The 17,153-nt window shown below is 40.9% G+C and overlaps 2 non-coding genes across 2 annotated transcripts; one reads left to right on the top strand and one right to left on the bottom strand.

Annotated features, from left to right (window-relative positions):
* Nucleotides 1-108, bottom strand: LOC112781135 (small nucleolar RNA R71). Its single transcript, XR_003191929.1, has one exon. It is a non-coding gene; the product is annotated as a small nucleolar RNA R71 (small nucleolar RNA).
* A 14,813-nt stretch (nucleotides 109-14,921) lies between these two features.
* On the top strand, nucleotides 14,922-15,029 carry LOC112781487 (small nucleolar RNA R71). The gene has a single exon (XR_003192263.1). It is a non-coding gene; the product is annotated as a small nucleolar RNA R71 (small nucleolar RNA).
* Nucleotides 15,030-17,153: the final 2,124 nt, after the last annotated feature.

Here is a 17,153-nt window from a genome sequence, read left to right as displayed (position 1 = left end):
AAGCTTAGAGTGGATGTTCAAACCTTCAGACAGAAAGAAGGTGAATCCCTCTATGAAGCTTGGGAAAGATACAAACAGTTGACCAAAAAGTGTCCTTCTGACATGCTTTCAGAATGGACCATCCTGGATATATTCTATGATGGTTTATCTGAGCTATCAAAGATGTCACTGGACACTTCTGTAGGTGGATCCATTCACCTAAAGAAAATGCCTGCAAAAGCTCAAGAACTCATTGACATGGTTGCTAATAACCAGTTCATGTACACTTCTGAGAGGAATCCTGTGAGTAATGGGACGCCTATGAAGAAGGGAGTTCTTGAAGTTGATACTCTGAATGCCATATTGGCTCAGAATAAAATATTGACTCAGCAAGTCCATATGATTTCTCAGAGTCTGAATGGAATGCAAGCTGCATCCAACAGTACTCAAGAGGCTTCTTATGAAGAAGAAGCTTATGATCCTGAGAACCCTACAATAGCAGAGGTGAATTACTTAGGTGAACCTTATGGAAACACCTATAACTCATCATGGAGAAATCATCCAAATTTCTCATGGAAGGATCAAAAGCCTCAACAAGGCTTTAATAATGGTGGAAGAAACAGGTTTGACAATAATAAACCCTTTCCATCATCCACTCAGCAACAGACAGAGAACTCTGAACAAAATACTTCTAATTTAGCAAACTTAGTCTCTGATCTATCTAAGGCCACTGTAAGTTTCATGAATGAAACAAGGTCTTCCATTAGAAATTTGGAAGCACAAGTGGGCCAGATGAGTAAAAGGATCACTGAAATCCCTCCTAGTACTCTCCCAAGCAATACAGAAGAGAACCCAAAAGGAGAGTGCAAGGCCATTGACATAAGCACCATGGCCGAACCTACTAGGGGAGTGGAGAACGTGAATCCCAAGGAGGAAGACCTCCTGGGACGTCCAGTGATCAATAAGGAGCTTCCCTCTGCGAAACCAAAGGACTCTGAGGCTCATCTGGAGACCATAGAGATTCCATTGAACCTCCTTATGCCCTTCATGAGCTCTGATGAGTATTCCTCTTCTGAAGAGAATGAGGATGTTACTGAAGAGCAAACTGCCAAGTTTCTTGGTGCAATCATGAAGCTGAATGCCAAACTATTTGGCATTGATACTTGGGAAGTTGAACCTCCCTTGTTTATCAATGAACTAAGTGATCTGGATCAACTGACATTGCCTTAGAAGAAACAGGATCCTGGAAAGTTCATAATACCCTGTACCATAGGCACCATGATCTTTAAGGCTCTGTGTGACCTTGGTTCAGGAATAAACCTCATGCCCCTCTCTGTAATAGAGAAACTGGGAATCTATGAGGTGCAAGCTACTAAAATCTCCTTAGAGATGGCAGACAGCTCAAGAAAACAGGCTTATGGACAGGTAGAGGACGTGTTAGTAAAGGTTGAGGGCCTTTACATCCCTACTGATTTCATAGTCCTGGATACTGGAAAGGAAGAGGATGAATCTATCATCCTAGGAAGACCTTTCCTGGCCACAGCAAGAGCTGTGATTGATGTTGACAGAGAAGAAATAGTCCTTCAATGGAATAAGGACTCCCTTGTGTTTAAAACTCAAGGATCTCCCTCTGCAACCATGGAGAGGAAGCATGAAAAGCTTCTCTCAAAGCAGAGTCAACCCAAGCCCCCACAGTCAAACTCTAAGTTTGGTGTTGGAGAGTTTCAACAATGCTCTGAACATCTGTGGGGCTCCATGAGAGCCCACTGTCAAGCTATTGACATTAAAGAAGCGCTTGTTGGGAGGCAACCCAATCTTTATTTATCTAACTATATTCTTCTTAGTTATATGTCTTTATAGGTTCATGATCATGTGGAGTCACAAAATAAATATAAAAATTGAAAACGGAATCAAAAACAGCAGAAGAAAAATCACACCCTGGAGGAGCATCTGCTTGGCGTTCAAACGCCAGAACAGAGCATGGTTCTGGCGCTGAACGCCCAAAATGGGCAACATCCTGGCGCTGAACGCCCAGAACAAGCATGGTTCTGGCGTTCAACGCCAGAAATGGTAACAAATGGGCGTTGAACGCCCAAAATGGGCACCAAACTGGCGCTGAACGCCCAGAGTTGTGTGCAAGGGCATTTTGCATGCCTAAATTGGTGCAGGGATGTAAATGCCTTGACACCTCAAGATCTGTGGACCCCACAGGATCATCTCAGGATCTGTGGACCCACAGGATCATCTCAGGATCTGTGAATCTCACAGGATCCCCACCCACCTCACCCTCTATCTCTCCATTCATGACCATCCCTTCTGTTTTCCATCCACCACTCACATCCATACACACATCCCTCCATCTCCTCCATATCTTCTTCTTCTTCTTCTATTCCTTCTTCTTTTGCTCGAGGGCGAGCAACATTCTAAGTTTGGTGTGGTAAAAAGCATAGCTTTTTTGTTTTTTCCATAACCATTGATGGCACCTAAGGCCAGAGAAGCCTCTAGAAAGAGGAAAGGGAAGACAAAAGCTTCCATCAAGGGTCTATAGCTCAGTGGTAGAACATTTGACTGCAAATCAAGAGATCCCTGAGATACCTCAGGGGATACATTTTCTTCCACACAATTATTGGAAGCAATTAAGGGTGGAACATCAAGAGCACTCCATCATCCTTCATGAAATCAGAGAAGATCTAAAAGCAATGAAGGAGGAGCAGCAAAGACAAGGAAGAGACATAGAAGAGCTCAAGGACATCACTAAGGTGGACTCATTCCTTGTTCTTACTTTCTCTGTTTTTCGTTTTCTATGTTATGTGCTTATCTATGTTTGTGTCTTCATTACATGATCATTAGTCGTTAGTAACTATGTCTTAAAGTTATGAATGTCCTATGAATCCATCACCTCTCTTAAATAAAAAAAATGTTTTAATTCAAAAGAACAAGAAGTACATGAGTTTCGAATTTATCCTTGAACTTAGCTTAATTATATTGATGTGGTGACAATGCTTCTTGTTTTCTGAATGTATGCTTGAACAGTGCATATGTCTTTTGAAGTTGTTGTTTAAGAATGTTAAATATGTTGGCTCTTGAAAGAATGATGACAAGGAGACATGTTATTTGATAATCTGAAAAATCATAAAAATGATTCTTGAAGCAAGAAAAAGCAGCAAAGAACAAAGCTTGCAGAAAAAAAAAAGAAAAAATTAGGCAAAAAAAAAAAAGCAAGTAGAAAAAGCCAAAAGCTCTTAAAACCAAGAGGCAAGAGCAAAAAGCCAATAACCCTTAAAACCAAAAGGCAAGGGCAAGGATCCCAAGGCTTTGAGTATCAGTGGATAGGAGGGCCTAAAGGAATAAAATCCTGGTCTAAGCGGCTAAACCAAGTTGTCCCTAACCATGTGCTTGTGGCGTGTAGGTGTCAAGTGAAAACTTGAGACTGAGCGGTTAAAGTCAAGGTCCAAAGCAAAAAAAGAGTGTGCTTAAGAACCCTGGACACCTCTAATTGGGGACTTTAGCAAAGCTGAGTCACAATCTGAAAAGGTTCACCCAATTATGTGTCTGTGGCATTTATGTATCCGGTGGTAATACTGGAAAACAAAGTGCTTAGGGCCACGGCCAAGACTCATAAAATAGTTGTGTTCAAGAATCATCATACTGAACTAGGAGAATCAATAACACTATTTGAACTCTGAGTTCCTATAGATGCCAATCATTCTGAACTTCAATGGATAAAGCGAGATGCTAAAACTATTCAAGAGGCAAAAAGCTACAAGTCCCGCTCATCTGATTGGAGCTATGTTTCATTGATAGTTTGGAATTTATAGTATATTCTATTCTTTTTATCCTATTTTGATTTTCAGTTGCTTGGGGACAAGCAACAATTTAAGTTTGGTGTTGTGATGAGCGGATAATTTATACGCTTTTTGGCATTATTTTTAGTATGTTTTTAGTAGAATCTAGTTACTTTTAGGGATATTTTTAATAGATTTTATGTTAAATTCACATTTCTGGACTTTACTATGAGTTTGTGTGATTTTCTATGATTTCAGGTATTTTCTGGCTGAAATTGAGGGACCTGAGCAAAAATCAGATTCAGAGGTTGAAGAAGGACTGCTGATGCTGTTGGATTCTGACCTCCCTGCACTCAAAGTGAATTTTCTGGAGCTACAGAACTCAAAATGGCGCGCTTCTAATTGTGTTGGAAAGTAGACATCCAGAGCTTTCCAGCAATATATAATAGTCCATACTTTGCCCAAGTTTAGATGACGCAAACTGGCGTTCAACGTCAGCTCTCTGCCCAATTCTGGAGTTCAGCGCCAGAAATGGATCAAAAACCAGAGTTGAACGCCAGAAATGGATCCAAACCTGGCGTTCAACTCCACAAATGGCCTCTGCACGTGGAAAGTTAAAGCTCAGCCCAAGTACACACCAAGTGGGCCCCGGAAGTGGATTTATGCATCAATTACTTATTTCTGTAAACCCTAGTGACTAGTTTATTATAAATAGGACCTTTTACTATTGTATTAGACATCTTGGGACGCCTGGTTCTTAGATCAGAGGGGCTGGCCATCTCGGCCATGCCTGGACCTTTCACTTATGTATTTTCAACGGTAGAGTTTCTACACTCCATAGATTAAGGTGTGGAGCTCTGCTGTTCCTCAAAGATTAATGCAAAGTACTACTGTTTTCCATTCAATTCATCTTATTTTGCTTCTAAGATATTCATTCGCACTTCAACCTGAATGTGATGAATGTGACAATCATCATCATTCCCTATGAACGCGTGCTTGACAACCACTTCCGTTCTACATTAGACTGAATGCTTATCTCTTAGATCTCTTAATCAGAATCTTCGTGGCGTAAGCTAGAATGATGGCGGCATTCAAGAGAATCCAGAAAGTCTAAACCTTGTCTGTGGTATTCCGAGTAGGATTCAATGATTGAATGACTGTGACGAGCTTCAAACTCGCGAGTGCTGGGCGTTAGTGACAGACGCAAAAGAAGGGTGAATCCTATTCCAGCATGATCGAGAACCGACAGATGATTAGCCGTGCCGTGACAGAGCATGTGAGCATATTTTTCACTGAGAGGAGGGGATGTAGCCACTGACAACGGTGATGCCCTTGCATAAAGCCAGCCATGGAAAGGAGTAAGACTGATTGGATGAAGATAGCAGGAAAGCAGAGGTTCAGAGGAACAAAAGCATCTCCATTCGCTTATCTGAAATTCTCACCAAGGATCTACATAAGTATCTCTATCCCTCTTTCATTAATTGATTTCGAAAACCCCATTACTATTTTATATCCGCCTGACTGAGATTTACAAGGTGACCATAGCTTGCTTCATACCAACAATCTCCGTGGGATTCGACCCTTACTCACGTAAGGTATTACTTGGACGACCCAGTGCACTTGCTGGTTAGTTGTGCGAAGTTGTGAACCATGGTATTGGCATCATGTTTTTGGCGCCATCACCAGGGAAAGAAAGAGCGATGAATTTTACATAATCAAAGTGTAATCACAATTTCTGCGCACCACCGTGCAAGCCATGCGGCCGCGTCGCTGCGATTTGCGCTCCTTCGCGCGGTCGCGTGAGCCATGCGACCGCGTCACTTCTCGCTGGTTATCTCCTCAAATTCTTGTGTTCCTTCCATTTTTTCTAGCTTCTTCTCCAATCTCCATCTCATTCATGCCCTATAAGGCCTGAAACACTTGACACACAGATCACGGCATCGAATGGAATAAAGGAGAATTAAAAGTAAATAATTAAAGTCTCTGGGAAGCAATTTTCAAACATGTACTGAATTTAGGAAGGAAATCTAAATGCATGCTAAATTGATGAATAAGTGGGCAAGGATCATGACAAAACCACATAATTAAACACAATATAAACCATAAAATAGTGGTTTATCAACCTCCCCACACTTAAACATTAGCATGTCCTCATGCTAAATTGAAGGAGACAAGGAAATAAGTATGAACATGCAGAAACTCATGAAATGCAATGCAATCCTACGTATATAAATAAATGCAACTATATGATTATTGTCCACTTGATCAAAAGTAATTAATCCCTTCAAAACAGTTACAAATCAAATTCCACTAATTCTATCATCATACAATAAAACCGATAAAAGTGCAAGAAGATAGCTTATGAAAGTAGGAAACATGAAAATTCAAGCATTGAACCCTTACTGATAATGTCTGTACGCTCTAATCTCTAGTGTATAGGGTAATCACTTAATTCTTTTCTAGTCATGTTTTCTAACTTTTGTTTTTCTCTTAACCAATCAACAACAGTTAATATACCAATGCAAACATCATGAGGTCTTTTCAGGGTTGTAATGGGGCCAAGGTGCAAGTAAGGATATACATATGGCTAAGTGAGCTTTATAAATTGAATCTTTAATTAACCTAAGCTCTCACCTAATATACATATATTCTATATACTTTTAAATTCATGCTTAGCTACCCATAATTCCCTTTTTCAACCCATACTCATGTTTCAACTTTGTAATTTAATTCTATCATATGTGCATTGATCTTTGAATTCTGAATTTAACATTGGGGTAATTTTGTCCCCTTATTTATTGATTTTTTTATTTTTTATTTTTGAATAAATAAAGCTTATCAATGCACATAGATTTTTCATTCTTATATTTTCACATGAGTAGGTATCCAAATTTCCTTTAAATTTTCATGACATATTCCCTCAACAACTTTTGTTCCCGTAATTTCCCATACTTAACTAGCACACACAATTCTATCTTAAGCTAACCAAAGATTCAATTTGGGATATATAATTGTTTTTTTTTTCGGCTTAAGGTTAGTAATGTGGTAAAATATCGAACAAATGGGAATTAAAGGCTCAAAGTGGTTAACAAAGGTAATTGAGAAGGGTAGGCTTGATTTGGATAAGTGAGTTTAAACAAATGATGGCCTCAATCATGTGCAAGCATGTAAATATAATAAATACTGGACATATAAGATAAAACAAAATATAGATTACAATCATAGAGAAGTAAACACACAAGAATAAAATGATTATGGTTAAATAGTGTAACCATACATAAAGGCTCAAATCTTTCACAGGTTGTGTGTTCTTTAGCTCAAACATCATGTTCCAAATACAACTCAAGCAGATTTATCATAAAAATTTTGAAAAATTAGTGAAATTTTGTTCCAAAGATAGATTTTTAAAAGAAACTTATTGTCTTTTCAATCAAGTAGAACATGCATGCAACTATTCTAACCTATGCAGTTTATTCTATTCTATAAAAGAAAGCAAATCTAACTAAAATATCCTAATTATTGGTGCCAGAGAAGAGAATTTACCTCCGGAAGTCAGGTACTGACCGACCTCCCCACACTTAAGGCTTTGCACCGTCCTCGGTGCCATCTGTCAGAAACAGGGGTGGGCTGGTAGCAGTATCTCCATCTTCGGGACCGTCATGGCTCCCAGTGCTAGTAAAGGAAGTGGAGTCCGGGGTGTCTGAGTCTTTGAAGCGTCCCTTGAGTAGCTCCTTGAGGTGTTTGAATCGGCGCTCGTTACGGTGCTCTCTCATCTTAGCTTTCAGTTCATGCCGATCCAATTTTTCAAGTATCTGCTGGAGCAATTTCTCGGTTGTAGATGCTTGTAGTGTTGAAGAAGGAATATCTTCAACTGGCTCAGTAGGCTGGCTTGTAGTGGCTGCTGAAAGTCTGAGGTATTTCTCGTGAGGGACATATTGATCATCCCGTGGAACCATGGCTTTGGTGTCCCCAACTCTGTAGGAGACTTCGGCTGCTGAGACAAGATCTGAGACCAAGGCGGGAAAAGGTAGGTTGCCCGCGATTTGTACATGCTCCATAGCATTTCGGATGTGTCTTGAAAGATTCAGAGGTTGGTCTGTAAGGATGCACCATAGTAGAACAGCCATGTCTGCAGTGAAGGAGGACTCATGAGCGCTCGGAAAGACGTAATGGGACATGATCTGTGCCCATACGCGAGCCTCCAAGGTAAGTGCAGAAGCCAAGATTCCCTTAGGGCGGGAACGGTGGTATCCGTAGATCCAACGGCTGCCAGGTAAAGCGATGACTCCGAGAACGGAGTCCCAGTCAAATTGGTATCTCTGGCGCTGAAGGGTGGCTTCTTGAAAAGCGTCCATTCCTACAGGAATAGGGGAAGACTCAGAACTTGCTGAATGGCTTCTTCTGTGATGGGGACTTGCTTTTGCCGGACATAAACAGACTGCAGGGTCGGCATGTAGAAGTTGGAGTAGAACTCAACTACCCAAGAAAGATTGACCTGCCTTGGCTGTTTCCGTAGGAAACCCCGTTGTCTTCGCTCAATTTGCGGCTCAACAAAGGTGGCAATATTGGACGGGAGGATAAAAAGGTATTCATTGTTATAGTTCCTTTCTGCCAGGATGGGGAACATATGCTCACAGTAGCGATTGGAAAATCGCGCAGCGTCCCTTACTGGAAAAGCTTTCTCCTTTTCGTCAACCTTTATTATCCTCTTGACTCGTTTTGTTGAGGGCTTGACTGCGGTTGAAGAAGGCTCTGCCACTAATGCTCTTTTAGTTCCCCTTCTTGCTGGTGGTCTGGAAGTTGCTTTCTCCTTTCCTTTCTTGGTGGCCATCCTGAAAGAAGGGAAGAGAAAGAAAATTAAATGCAAAGAGAGATACAGCAAGGAAGAAAACGGAAAAGAGGGTGAATGATGCACAGTAAAATGTAGATGACATTAACACATGCTCTCGAGTACATATGAAAAGCCATCAATGGGAAATAGCTAGTGCATAAAAAGACAAGTGAATGCAAGGTGTTTATTGGCATGCTGGCAAAGGGCATGAGTAGCATAGGCCAAGCATTACTTTGTAACAAACCATCACGTTTGTATTGACAATTGAATTCAATTAATAAAATAATAGGGGAAAGTTGTGAAAAGCAAGCATTGAATAGTATAGGAACATAGAGAAGTGCATAATGCCACATGGGCTTTTTCACAAACACATAGTATGCATGTTAAACAAGATGTAAAAAGTATGAAATTGAACATGCAAGCAATCCCCAAAAAAATAATAATAATAATTGTCAAATAAATTGTAACAAGTCACAAGCATATAGTGAGGGATAATGACTCAAAAAATTTCTAACACCATGTAAAAAGGGAAAAGAAGAATAAAGAAAATAAAAGTTTGAAAAGAAAAAGAAAAGAAAAAGAAAATAATAATATATACATAATATAATAAGAATGATAGAAAAGAGAAGAAGGAAGAAGAAGGTAAAACCTTGTTAATGGAGGAGAGAGAGAGAGAGTGAGATAGAAAGGAGAAGGGGGAAAGAAGAAAGAAGGAGGGAAAAGAAAAATTAGGATTTGGAGGAAAGAAAGATAAGATAATTTGGCAATCGGGGTTTAGCTGTGCGGCGCATGCGACGCGGCCGCCTGGGGCACGCGTTCGCGTGGGGACGTGTCAGGGAAGGGGACGCGATCGCGTCTGTCCCGCGGTCGCGTGACCTATGTTGCGCTACTGGCGCGAGTGCAGCCTCGCTCCAGCACAATTCTCTGTTCGATTCATTTCAATTGCCAAAATTGGGTGACGCAATCGCGTGGGTCATGCGATCGCGTGAGTGTGCGTCAGAAAATAATTGACGCGGCCGCGTCGGCAACGCGGTCGCGTGACAAGGATTGTGCTTCCAGCACCAATCCAGCACCACTCTCGCACAATATAGCATTGTGCACCCTTTTACGTCGAAAATGCAGGGAACGCTGCCGCGTGAGGCACGCGGTCGCGTGGGAGGCCATGATGTCCAAGCGACGCGGTCGCGTGGAGTAATTTGTGCCATTGGCACGACTCCAGCGCTCCTCCTGCATAACTTTCTGTTCATTTTTATTTTTCTTTACTCCTCCTGCCACGCGGACGTGTCGCTGGTGTAATCGCGTCGCGCGGCGAAATTTTAATTTTTTTTTAGGAAAGATAAAGACATGTAATTGAAAGAGCACGGAAGCACTAATAAAGAGAAGAGTTATTAAAGAAGAAAAACTAAAAGTGAAGAAAGGAACGATCATACCGTGGTGGGTTGTCTCCCACCAAGCACTTTGGTTTTACGTCCGTAAGTTAGACGCTCTACTAGCTCAATCTGCTGCTATGTGGGGATCTTCCAAGTGGAAGATCTCAAGCTCCTTATTTTTCTGCACCTTCTCACCATTGTATAGCTTTAGGCGGTGTCCATTAACCTTAATAAGTTCAGAACTTGAAGGATGACTTAGGTGATAAACTCCGTACGGTTCAGCCTTCTCTATTCTGTATGGACCTTCCCATTTTGATCTCAACTTACCGGGCATGAGCCTCAGTCGAGATTTGTAAAGGAGAACAAAATCTCCAGGTTGGAACTCTCTCTTCTTGATGTTTTGATCATGCACAGCTTTCATTTTTTCCTTGTATATTCTGGAGTTCTCATAAGCTTCTAGGCGAAGGTCCTCCAGTTCCTGTAGTTGCAACTTTCTTTCAGTTCCGGCTTTCTCAATTTCCATGTTGCACTCTTTAACTGCCCAGAAGGCTCTATGTTCGATTTCAACTGGAAGATGGCAAGCTTTTCCGTAAACTAAGCGAAAGGGACTCATCCTAATGGGTGTCTTGTATGCTGTTCTATATGCCCACAGTGCATCTTGTAGTCTGGTACTCCAGTCTTTTCTATAAGGCTTTACTATCTTCTGCTGGATACGTTTAATTTCTCTGTTTGACACCTGGGCTTGCCCATTAGTTTGGGGATGGTAAGCTGTTGCAACTTTATGAATTATCCCATGCTTCTTCATCAATCCTGTTAGTCTCCTGTTACAAAAATGGGTGCCTTGATCACTCACGATCGCTCGTGGTGATCCAAAGCGGCATATAATATGGTTTCTCACAAAGGAAACAACAATGTTAGCATCATCAGTGCGGGTAGGAATTGCTTCCACCCATTTGGAAACATAATCCACAGCTAACAAAATGTAAAAATATCCACTAGAATTTGGAAATGGACCCATGAAGTCAATACCCCAGACATAAAAAATTTCACAGAAAAGCATATATTGTTGAGGCATCTCATCCCTCTTGGATATGTTACCAAATTTCTGGCATGGGTGACAAGAATTACAAAACTCAGCAGCATCTCTAAAAAGAGTAGGCCACCAGAATCCGCAGTCAAAGATCTTTCTAGCTGTTCTTTGAGGGCCAAAGTGTCCTCCACTCTCAGATGAGTTACATGCCTCTAAAATGGACTGGAATTCTGATTGAGGTACACATCATCTAATTATCTGGTCAGCGCCACATCTCCATAAATATGGGTCATCCCATATATAATATTTAGACTCGCTTTTCAGCTTGTCTCTTTGATGTTTAGAGAAATGTGGAGGAAATGTGCGGCTAACTAAATAATTAGCAACAGGTGCGTACCAAGGGACTACCTCAGATACTGCTTGCAGGTTGTCAAAAAGAAAATTATCATCTATAGGAGTAGAATCATCCTTAATATGTTCAAGGCGACTCAAGTGGTCCGCTACTAAATTTTGATTACCACTCCTATCCTTTATTTCTAAATCAAATTCTTGTAACAGCAGTATCCAACGTATAAGTCTTGGTTTGGATTCCTTTTTAGCTAATAAATACTTTAGAGCTGCATGGTCCGAATACACTACTACTCTAGTACCAAGTAAATAAGCTCGGAATTTATCCAGAGCAAAAACAATAGCAAGTAGCTTTTTCTCAGTAGTAGTATAATTGGACTGGGCAGTGTCTAAAGTCTTAGACACATAGGCAATAACAAAAGGATCCTTACCTTCACGCTGAGCCAGCGCTGCTCCTACCGCATGGTTGGAAGCGTCGCACATGATTTCAAACGGCTGGCTCCAGTTGGGTCCTCTCACAATTGGGGCTTGAGTTAGAGCAGTCTTCAGCTTATCAAATGCTTGTTTGCAATCTTCACTGAACTCGAACTCAATGTCCTTCTGTAGTAATCTGGATAAGGGAAGTGCCACCTTACTAAAGTCCTTAATAAATCTCCTGTAGAAACCTGCATGGCCAAGGAACGAACAGACTTCCTTCACAGAAGAGGGGTAAGGTAAACTAGAAATAACATTCACCTTTGCTGGGTCTACAGAATGCCATTATTAGATACCACATGTCCTAATACAATCCCTTGCTTTACCATAAAGTGGCATTTTTCGAAATTCAATACAAGGTTTGTATCAACACATCTATCTAATACTCTAGATAATCCATCTAAGCAAAGGTTAAAAGAATCACCATAAACGCTGAAATCGTCCATAAAAACTTCCATACAGTCCTCAATAAGATCAGAGAAAAGGCTCATCATGCACCTTTGGAAAGTAGCTGGTGCATTGCACAAGCCAAAAGGCATTCTCTTATAAGCATAGGTCCCAAAAGGATATGTAAAAGTAGTCTTTTCCTGATCCTCAGGAGCTATATGAATTTGGAAATAACCTGTGTAACCATCTAGAAAGCAATAATGTTATTTACCTGACAGGCGATCCAGCATTTGATCAATGAATGGAAGTGGGTAGTGATCCTTACGGGTAGCTTGGTTGAGACGCCTGTAATCAATGCAGACTCTCCAAGCATTCTGAACTCTAGTTGCTATGAGCTCTCCATGCTCATTCTTCACGGTAGTGACTCCGGACTTCTTGGGCACCACTTGTACTGGGCTTACCCATTCACTGTCTGAAATGGGATATATGATACCGGCTTCCAATAATCTGGTCATTTCCTTTTTGACAACTTCTAAGATGGTGGGATTCAATCTTCTCTGGGGTTGACGGACAGGTCTTGCTCCCTCTTCTAAAAATATTCTATGCTCACATACTTGAGGGTCGATTCCCACTATGTCTGCCAAACTCTACCCAATTGCTTTCTTATGCTTTCTCAGCACATCAAGTAACTGCTCTTCTTGTTGAGAAGTCAGTTCTCTTGCACTAATAACCGGAAGCTTCTGCTCATCCTCAAGGTAAGCATATTTGAGATGTGGAAGGAGAGGTTTCAATTCTGACTTTTGATCATGGGTAGGCTCTGGATTATCTGGGGCTTGCAAAAATGGCGAAGTGTCCTCATTGTCAGTTAAGAGGGTCCCCACACTTGGATCTTGTCCAGTGTGCCTCTCTTCAAACTCTTCTTTTTGAACTTCAGCCACACTCTCGTCTATGACATCACACTGGAAGATAGAACGATCTTCTGGGGGGTTGTCAATGACTCCATTCAGATTGAAGATCCCTATGCGGCCATCTATTTCAAAGGAGTATGTTCCTGAAAAAGCATCCAATTTGAATTTTGATGTCTTCAGGAATGGTCTTTCAAGTAGGATTGATGATGGTTTATCTGAATCATTATGGGGCATCTCCAAGATATAAAATTAGTGGGAAATGTGAGCCCTTTAATGTTCACCAAAACATCTTCAGCAACTCCAGCCACTGTAATAATGCTTTTATCTGCTAACACAAAACGAGCTGCCGACCTTTTTAAGGGAGGGAGCCTTAAAACATCATATATAGACAAAGGCATTATACTGACACATGCTCCTAAATCACACATGCAATCATAAATTACTATACCACCAATAGTACAACTAACTATGCAAGGACCTGGATCACTACATTTTTCAGGTAATCCTCCTATTAAAGCAGATATAGAACTACCTAAAGGAATAGTTTCTAATTCATTAATTTTGTCTTTATGGATACATAAGTCTTTTAGAAACTTTGCATATTTAGGTACCTGCCGAATAACATCGAAAAGGGGAACAGTTACCTCAACATTTTTGAATATTTCTACCATTTTAGGATCAGGTTCCAGCTGCTTCCTGGGCTTCTTTGCAAGTTGTGGAAATGGAATGGGAGTAGTGTTTTCTGTGGTGCCTGCGCCTTTTTGTGCTTCTTCCTGTGGTTGAGCTATCTCTTCTTCAGCTATGTCCTGTATGTCTTCTTCCTCTTCAACATCTTCGATTTCTACCACCTCTTCAGCTGAGGCGTATTTTGGTGAGCTTGGTTCCTCCTGATTCCTCTCCTGCAGTGTGGTTCCGGACCTCAGGGTGATGGCATTAATGCCTCCTTTCGGATTGGGTAATGGTTGAGAGGGGATTCCAGTGGTGCTTGAAGGTTGGTTACTAGAATTTTGTGCTGAACCAAGTTGTGTCAATAAAGCTTGTAGAGTAGAGGTGAAACCATTCAGACTGGCGTTAATATTGTTCACGATGGTATTTTCCATGGCCAGTTGTCTTTTCTCAAAAGCTTGTAATAAATCTTCATTAGAAGATACAGAAGAATGAATAAACTGAGAGGTTTGCTGCTGATTGTTCGGTGGTCCTTGGTTTTGCCTCAGGTGAGGTGCTCAGTAAGGTTGATTTTGCTGCCTGTTATTGTTATTATTCCACCTCTGATTTCCCTGGTTATCTCTACCTCCCTATTATTGTTGTCTCTCCAATTCTGGTTTGAATTGTCCTGCCATCCATGGTTATTATTTCCACTTTGATTGTACCCTTGGTTGGGGCGGTCATAGAAGTTGTGAGTGGATGCCACCATGTTGTCTTCTTGTTGGAGCTGCGGGCATTCATCAGTGTAATGGCTGTAATCAGCACAATTCTGCAAATTCTTTGTGGAACTAGTTGTTGGTTTTGCTGCGGTTGAGTTTGCTGAGCTTGTTGACTCAACTGCATTTGCTTCAGCAGGTTGGTCATCTCACAGATGCTTCGATTTAGAGCAGCAATCTCTATGCCAAAAGATACTTCTGCAACGGCTTTTGAACGGCCTTGCTTCTGTCTGTGGTTCCGAGTAGATTCAGCTAAATCACTAATCAATTGCCAAGCTTCATCAGTGGTCTTGTACTTCTTCATAGACCCATTGCTGGCACTTTTCAATGTGGTCTTATCTTGGGGTCTCATACCTTGTGTGATATAGCTGAGTAGCACGATCTTGTCAATCATGTGGTGGGGGCATGCTTCCAGAAGATTATTGAAGCGCTCCCAGTATTCAAAGAGAGTCTCATTGTCGTCCTGAACAATTGTAGAGATATCCTTCCTCAGTTTATCAGTAACTTCAGATGGAAAGAATTTCTCCAGAAACTCCTTTCTGAGTGTATCCCAGTTGGATACATTTGCTAGAGGTTGAGTGTAGTACCACTCTCTTGCTTTTCCTTCAAGAGAGAACGGGAAAGCTTTCAGCAGGATTGAAGTTTCATCAGTGCCATCACGCCTGACAGTAGAACAGGCTGCCTGGAAATCTCTCAAGTGCTTGATAGGCTCTTGAGCAGGTAGGCCATGAAACTTGGGCATCAAATTTAGCAGTGCGGTCTTTATTTCAAAATCTATAGCTACCGCTGGATGATGCGCTTGAAACGGTTGCATTGTAAAATCAGGGCTCCTTCCTCTTGAATGGTAACTCTTCTAGCTGCCATGTTTTCTGCGCGTAAAACAACCGAATCAGTAGAACGGGGGCTGGTTTCTTCCTCAAATTCACTTTCAGATCCGCCCTCAGAGCGGGCTAACCTACGCTGTTCTCGCCTTATTCGTGAAATTGTCCTTTCAATTTCAGGATCGAATATTAGCAAGCGCGGATCAGGAAGTGAACGCGTCATTTGACGGAAGGAACATGCAGCTCATAGTAGCAAAATTAAATAAAATGCAAATAAATAAATTCTAATTAATAAAATTTGCACTCTATTGCAACTCCCCGGCAACGGCGCCAAAAATTGATGGGAAGCAGAAGCTGGTGAATTAAAAATTTATTAAAATGGTTACGTTGCGAGTATAGTTCTTAACTCACCGAAAATCTGCCTATCAATTTAGAAATATGTCACAGAGAGTTTAAATTAAAATTACTGGGAGTTTTAAGTCCCAGGTCGTCTCCCAACGAGTTGCAGAAAAGTGTGCTATTTTATTAATCAAATGTTCAAGAAGTTGAGCTAAGTAAATTGGAATTTAAAATGAGGAATTTTAAATAATATAAATAAAAGCCTTGACTGGAATTGATTAGTTAGAATCTCTATCATTGATGGAGTGATTTTTAAGATTGATTTATAATTAACGGTTACTCTGTTTGGTTATCCTTTACTAGGTAAGGAAAAGTCAAACAAGTTGGATTGCTAGATCTATTCACGAGTTACAACCCACTTAGTTCAAAGGGATTGGTGTTGGTGACAGGATAGCAATCCAACATTTAACCCAACTATAAATTTCTCCTTCAATCCTTCCAACTCAAGAATTCCTTTAATCAACTCCCTATCAAGTAATGAAACTACTCACGCATTGTAAATAAAGAATCCATGGCACATAAAAGGGAATTAAGAGAAGACATGATTATTGGAATTGAAATTGAATTAAAGAGAAATAATCCTTGCATTAATTAATCATAAAAGTATCTGAATGACAAAATTGAACATAACAAAGAACATGGAAGAATAAAACCAAGTTAAGAGAACAAACTAGAATGATGAAGTCTTGATGAGGAAATAACTCTTCTCAATGTTCCAATGCTAAGATCAATTAAAAATTAAAATCCTAAAAACTAGAGAGAATGAAAAACCTAAGAGAGTGAAAAAACTAGATCTAAAACTACTGAATGAATGTGTCTGTTGTTTCTGCATATTCTCTGACTCTAGTCTGCTGTTCCGGGCCGAAAACTGGGCCGAAATAAGGTCCAAATTCCCCGTAGAATTCTGCAGATTATGCAGATCGCACATGTCACGCGATCGCGTCATCCATGCGGACGCGTCGCTTGCGCTTTTTCCTCTCCACGCGTTCGCGTCGTCCACGCTACCGTGTCGCTTGCGCTTTCCAATCCGCGGCTGCGCAAGCCATGCGGCCGCGTCACTGCGATTTGTGCTCCTTCGCGCGGTCGCGTGAGCCATGCGATCGCGTCACTTCTCGCTGGTTTCTCCTCAAATTCTTGTGTTCCTTCCATTTTTGCTAGCTTCCTCTCCAATCTCCATCTATTCATGCCCTATAAGGCCTGAAACACTTGACACATAGATCACGGCATCGAATGGAATAAAGGAGAATTAAAAGTAAATAATTAAAGTCTTTGGGAAGCAATTTTCAAACATGTACTGAATTTAGGAAGGAAATCTAAATGCATGCTAAATTGATGAATAAGTGGGCAAGGATCATGACAAAACCACACAATTAAACACAATATAAACCATAAAATAGTGG

The sequence above is a fragment of the Arachis hypogaea genome, chromosome 19 (genome assembly GCF_003086295.3).
Source record: "Arachis hypogaea cultivar Tifrunner chromosome 19, arahy.Tifrunner.gnm2.J5K5, whole genome shotgun sequence".
Classification (NCBI taxonomy): Eukaryota; Viridiplantae; Streptophyta; class Magnoliopsida; order Fabales; family Fabaceae; genus Arachis; species Arachis hypogaea.
Note: the sequence above shows the minus strand (reverse complement) of the source record. Positions and strands in the feature narration are given on the sequence as shown.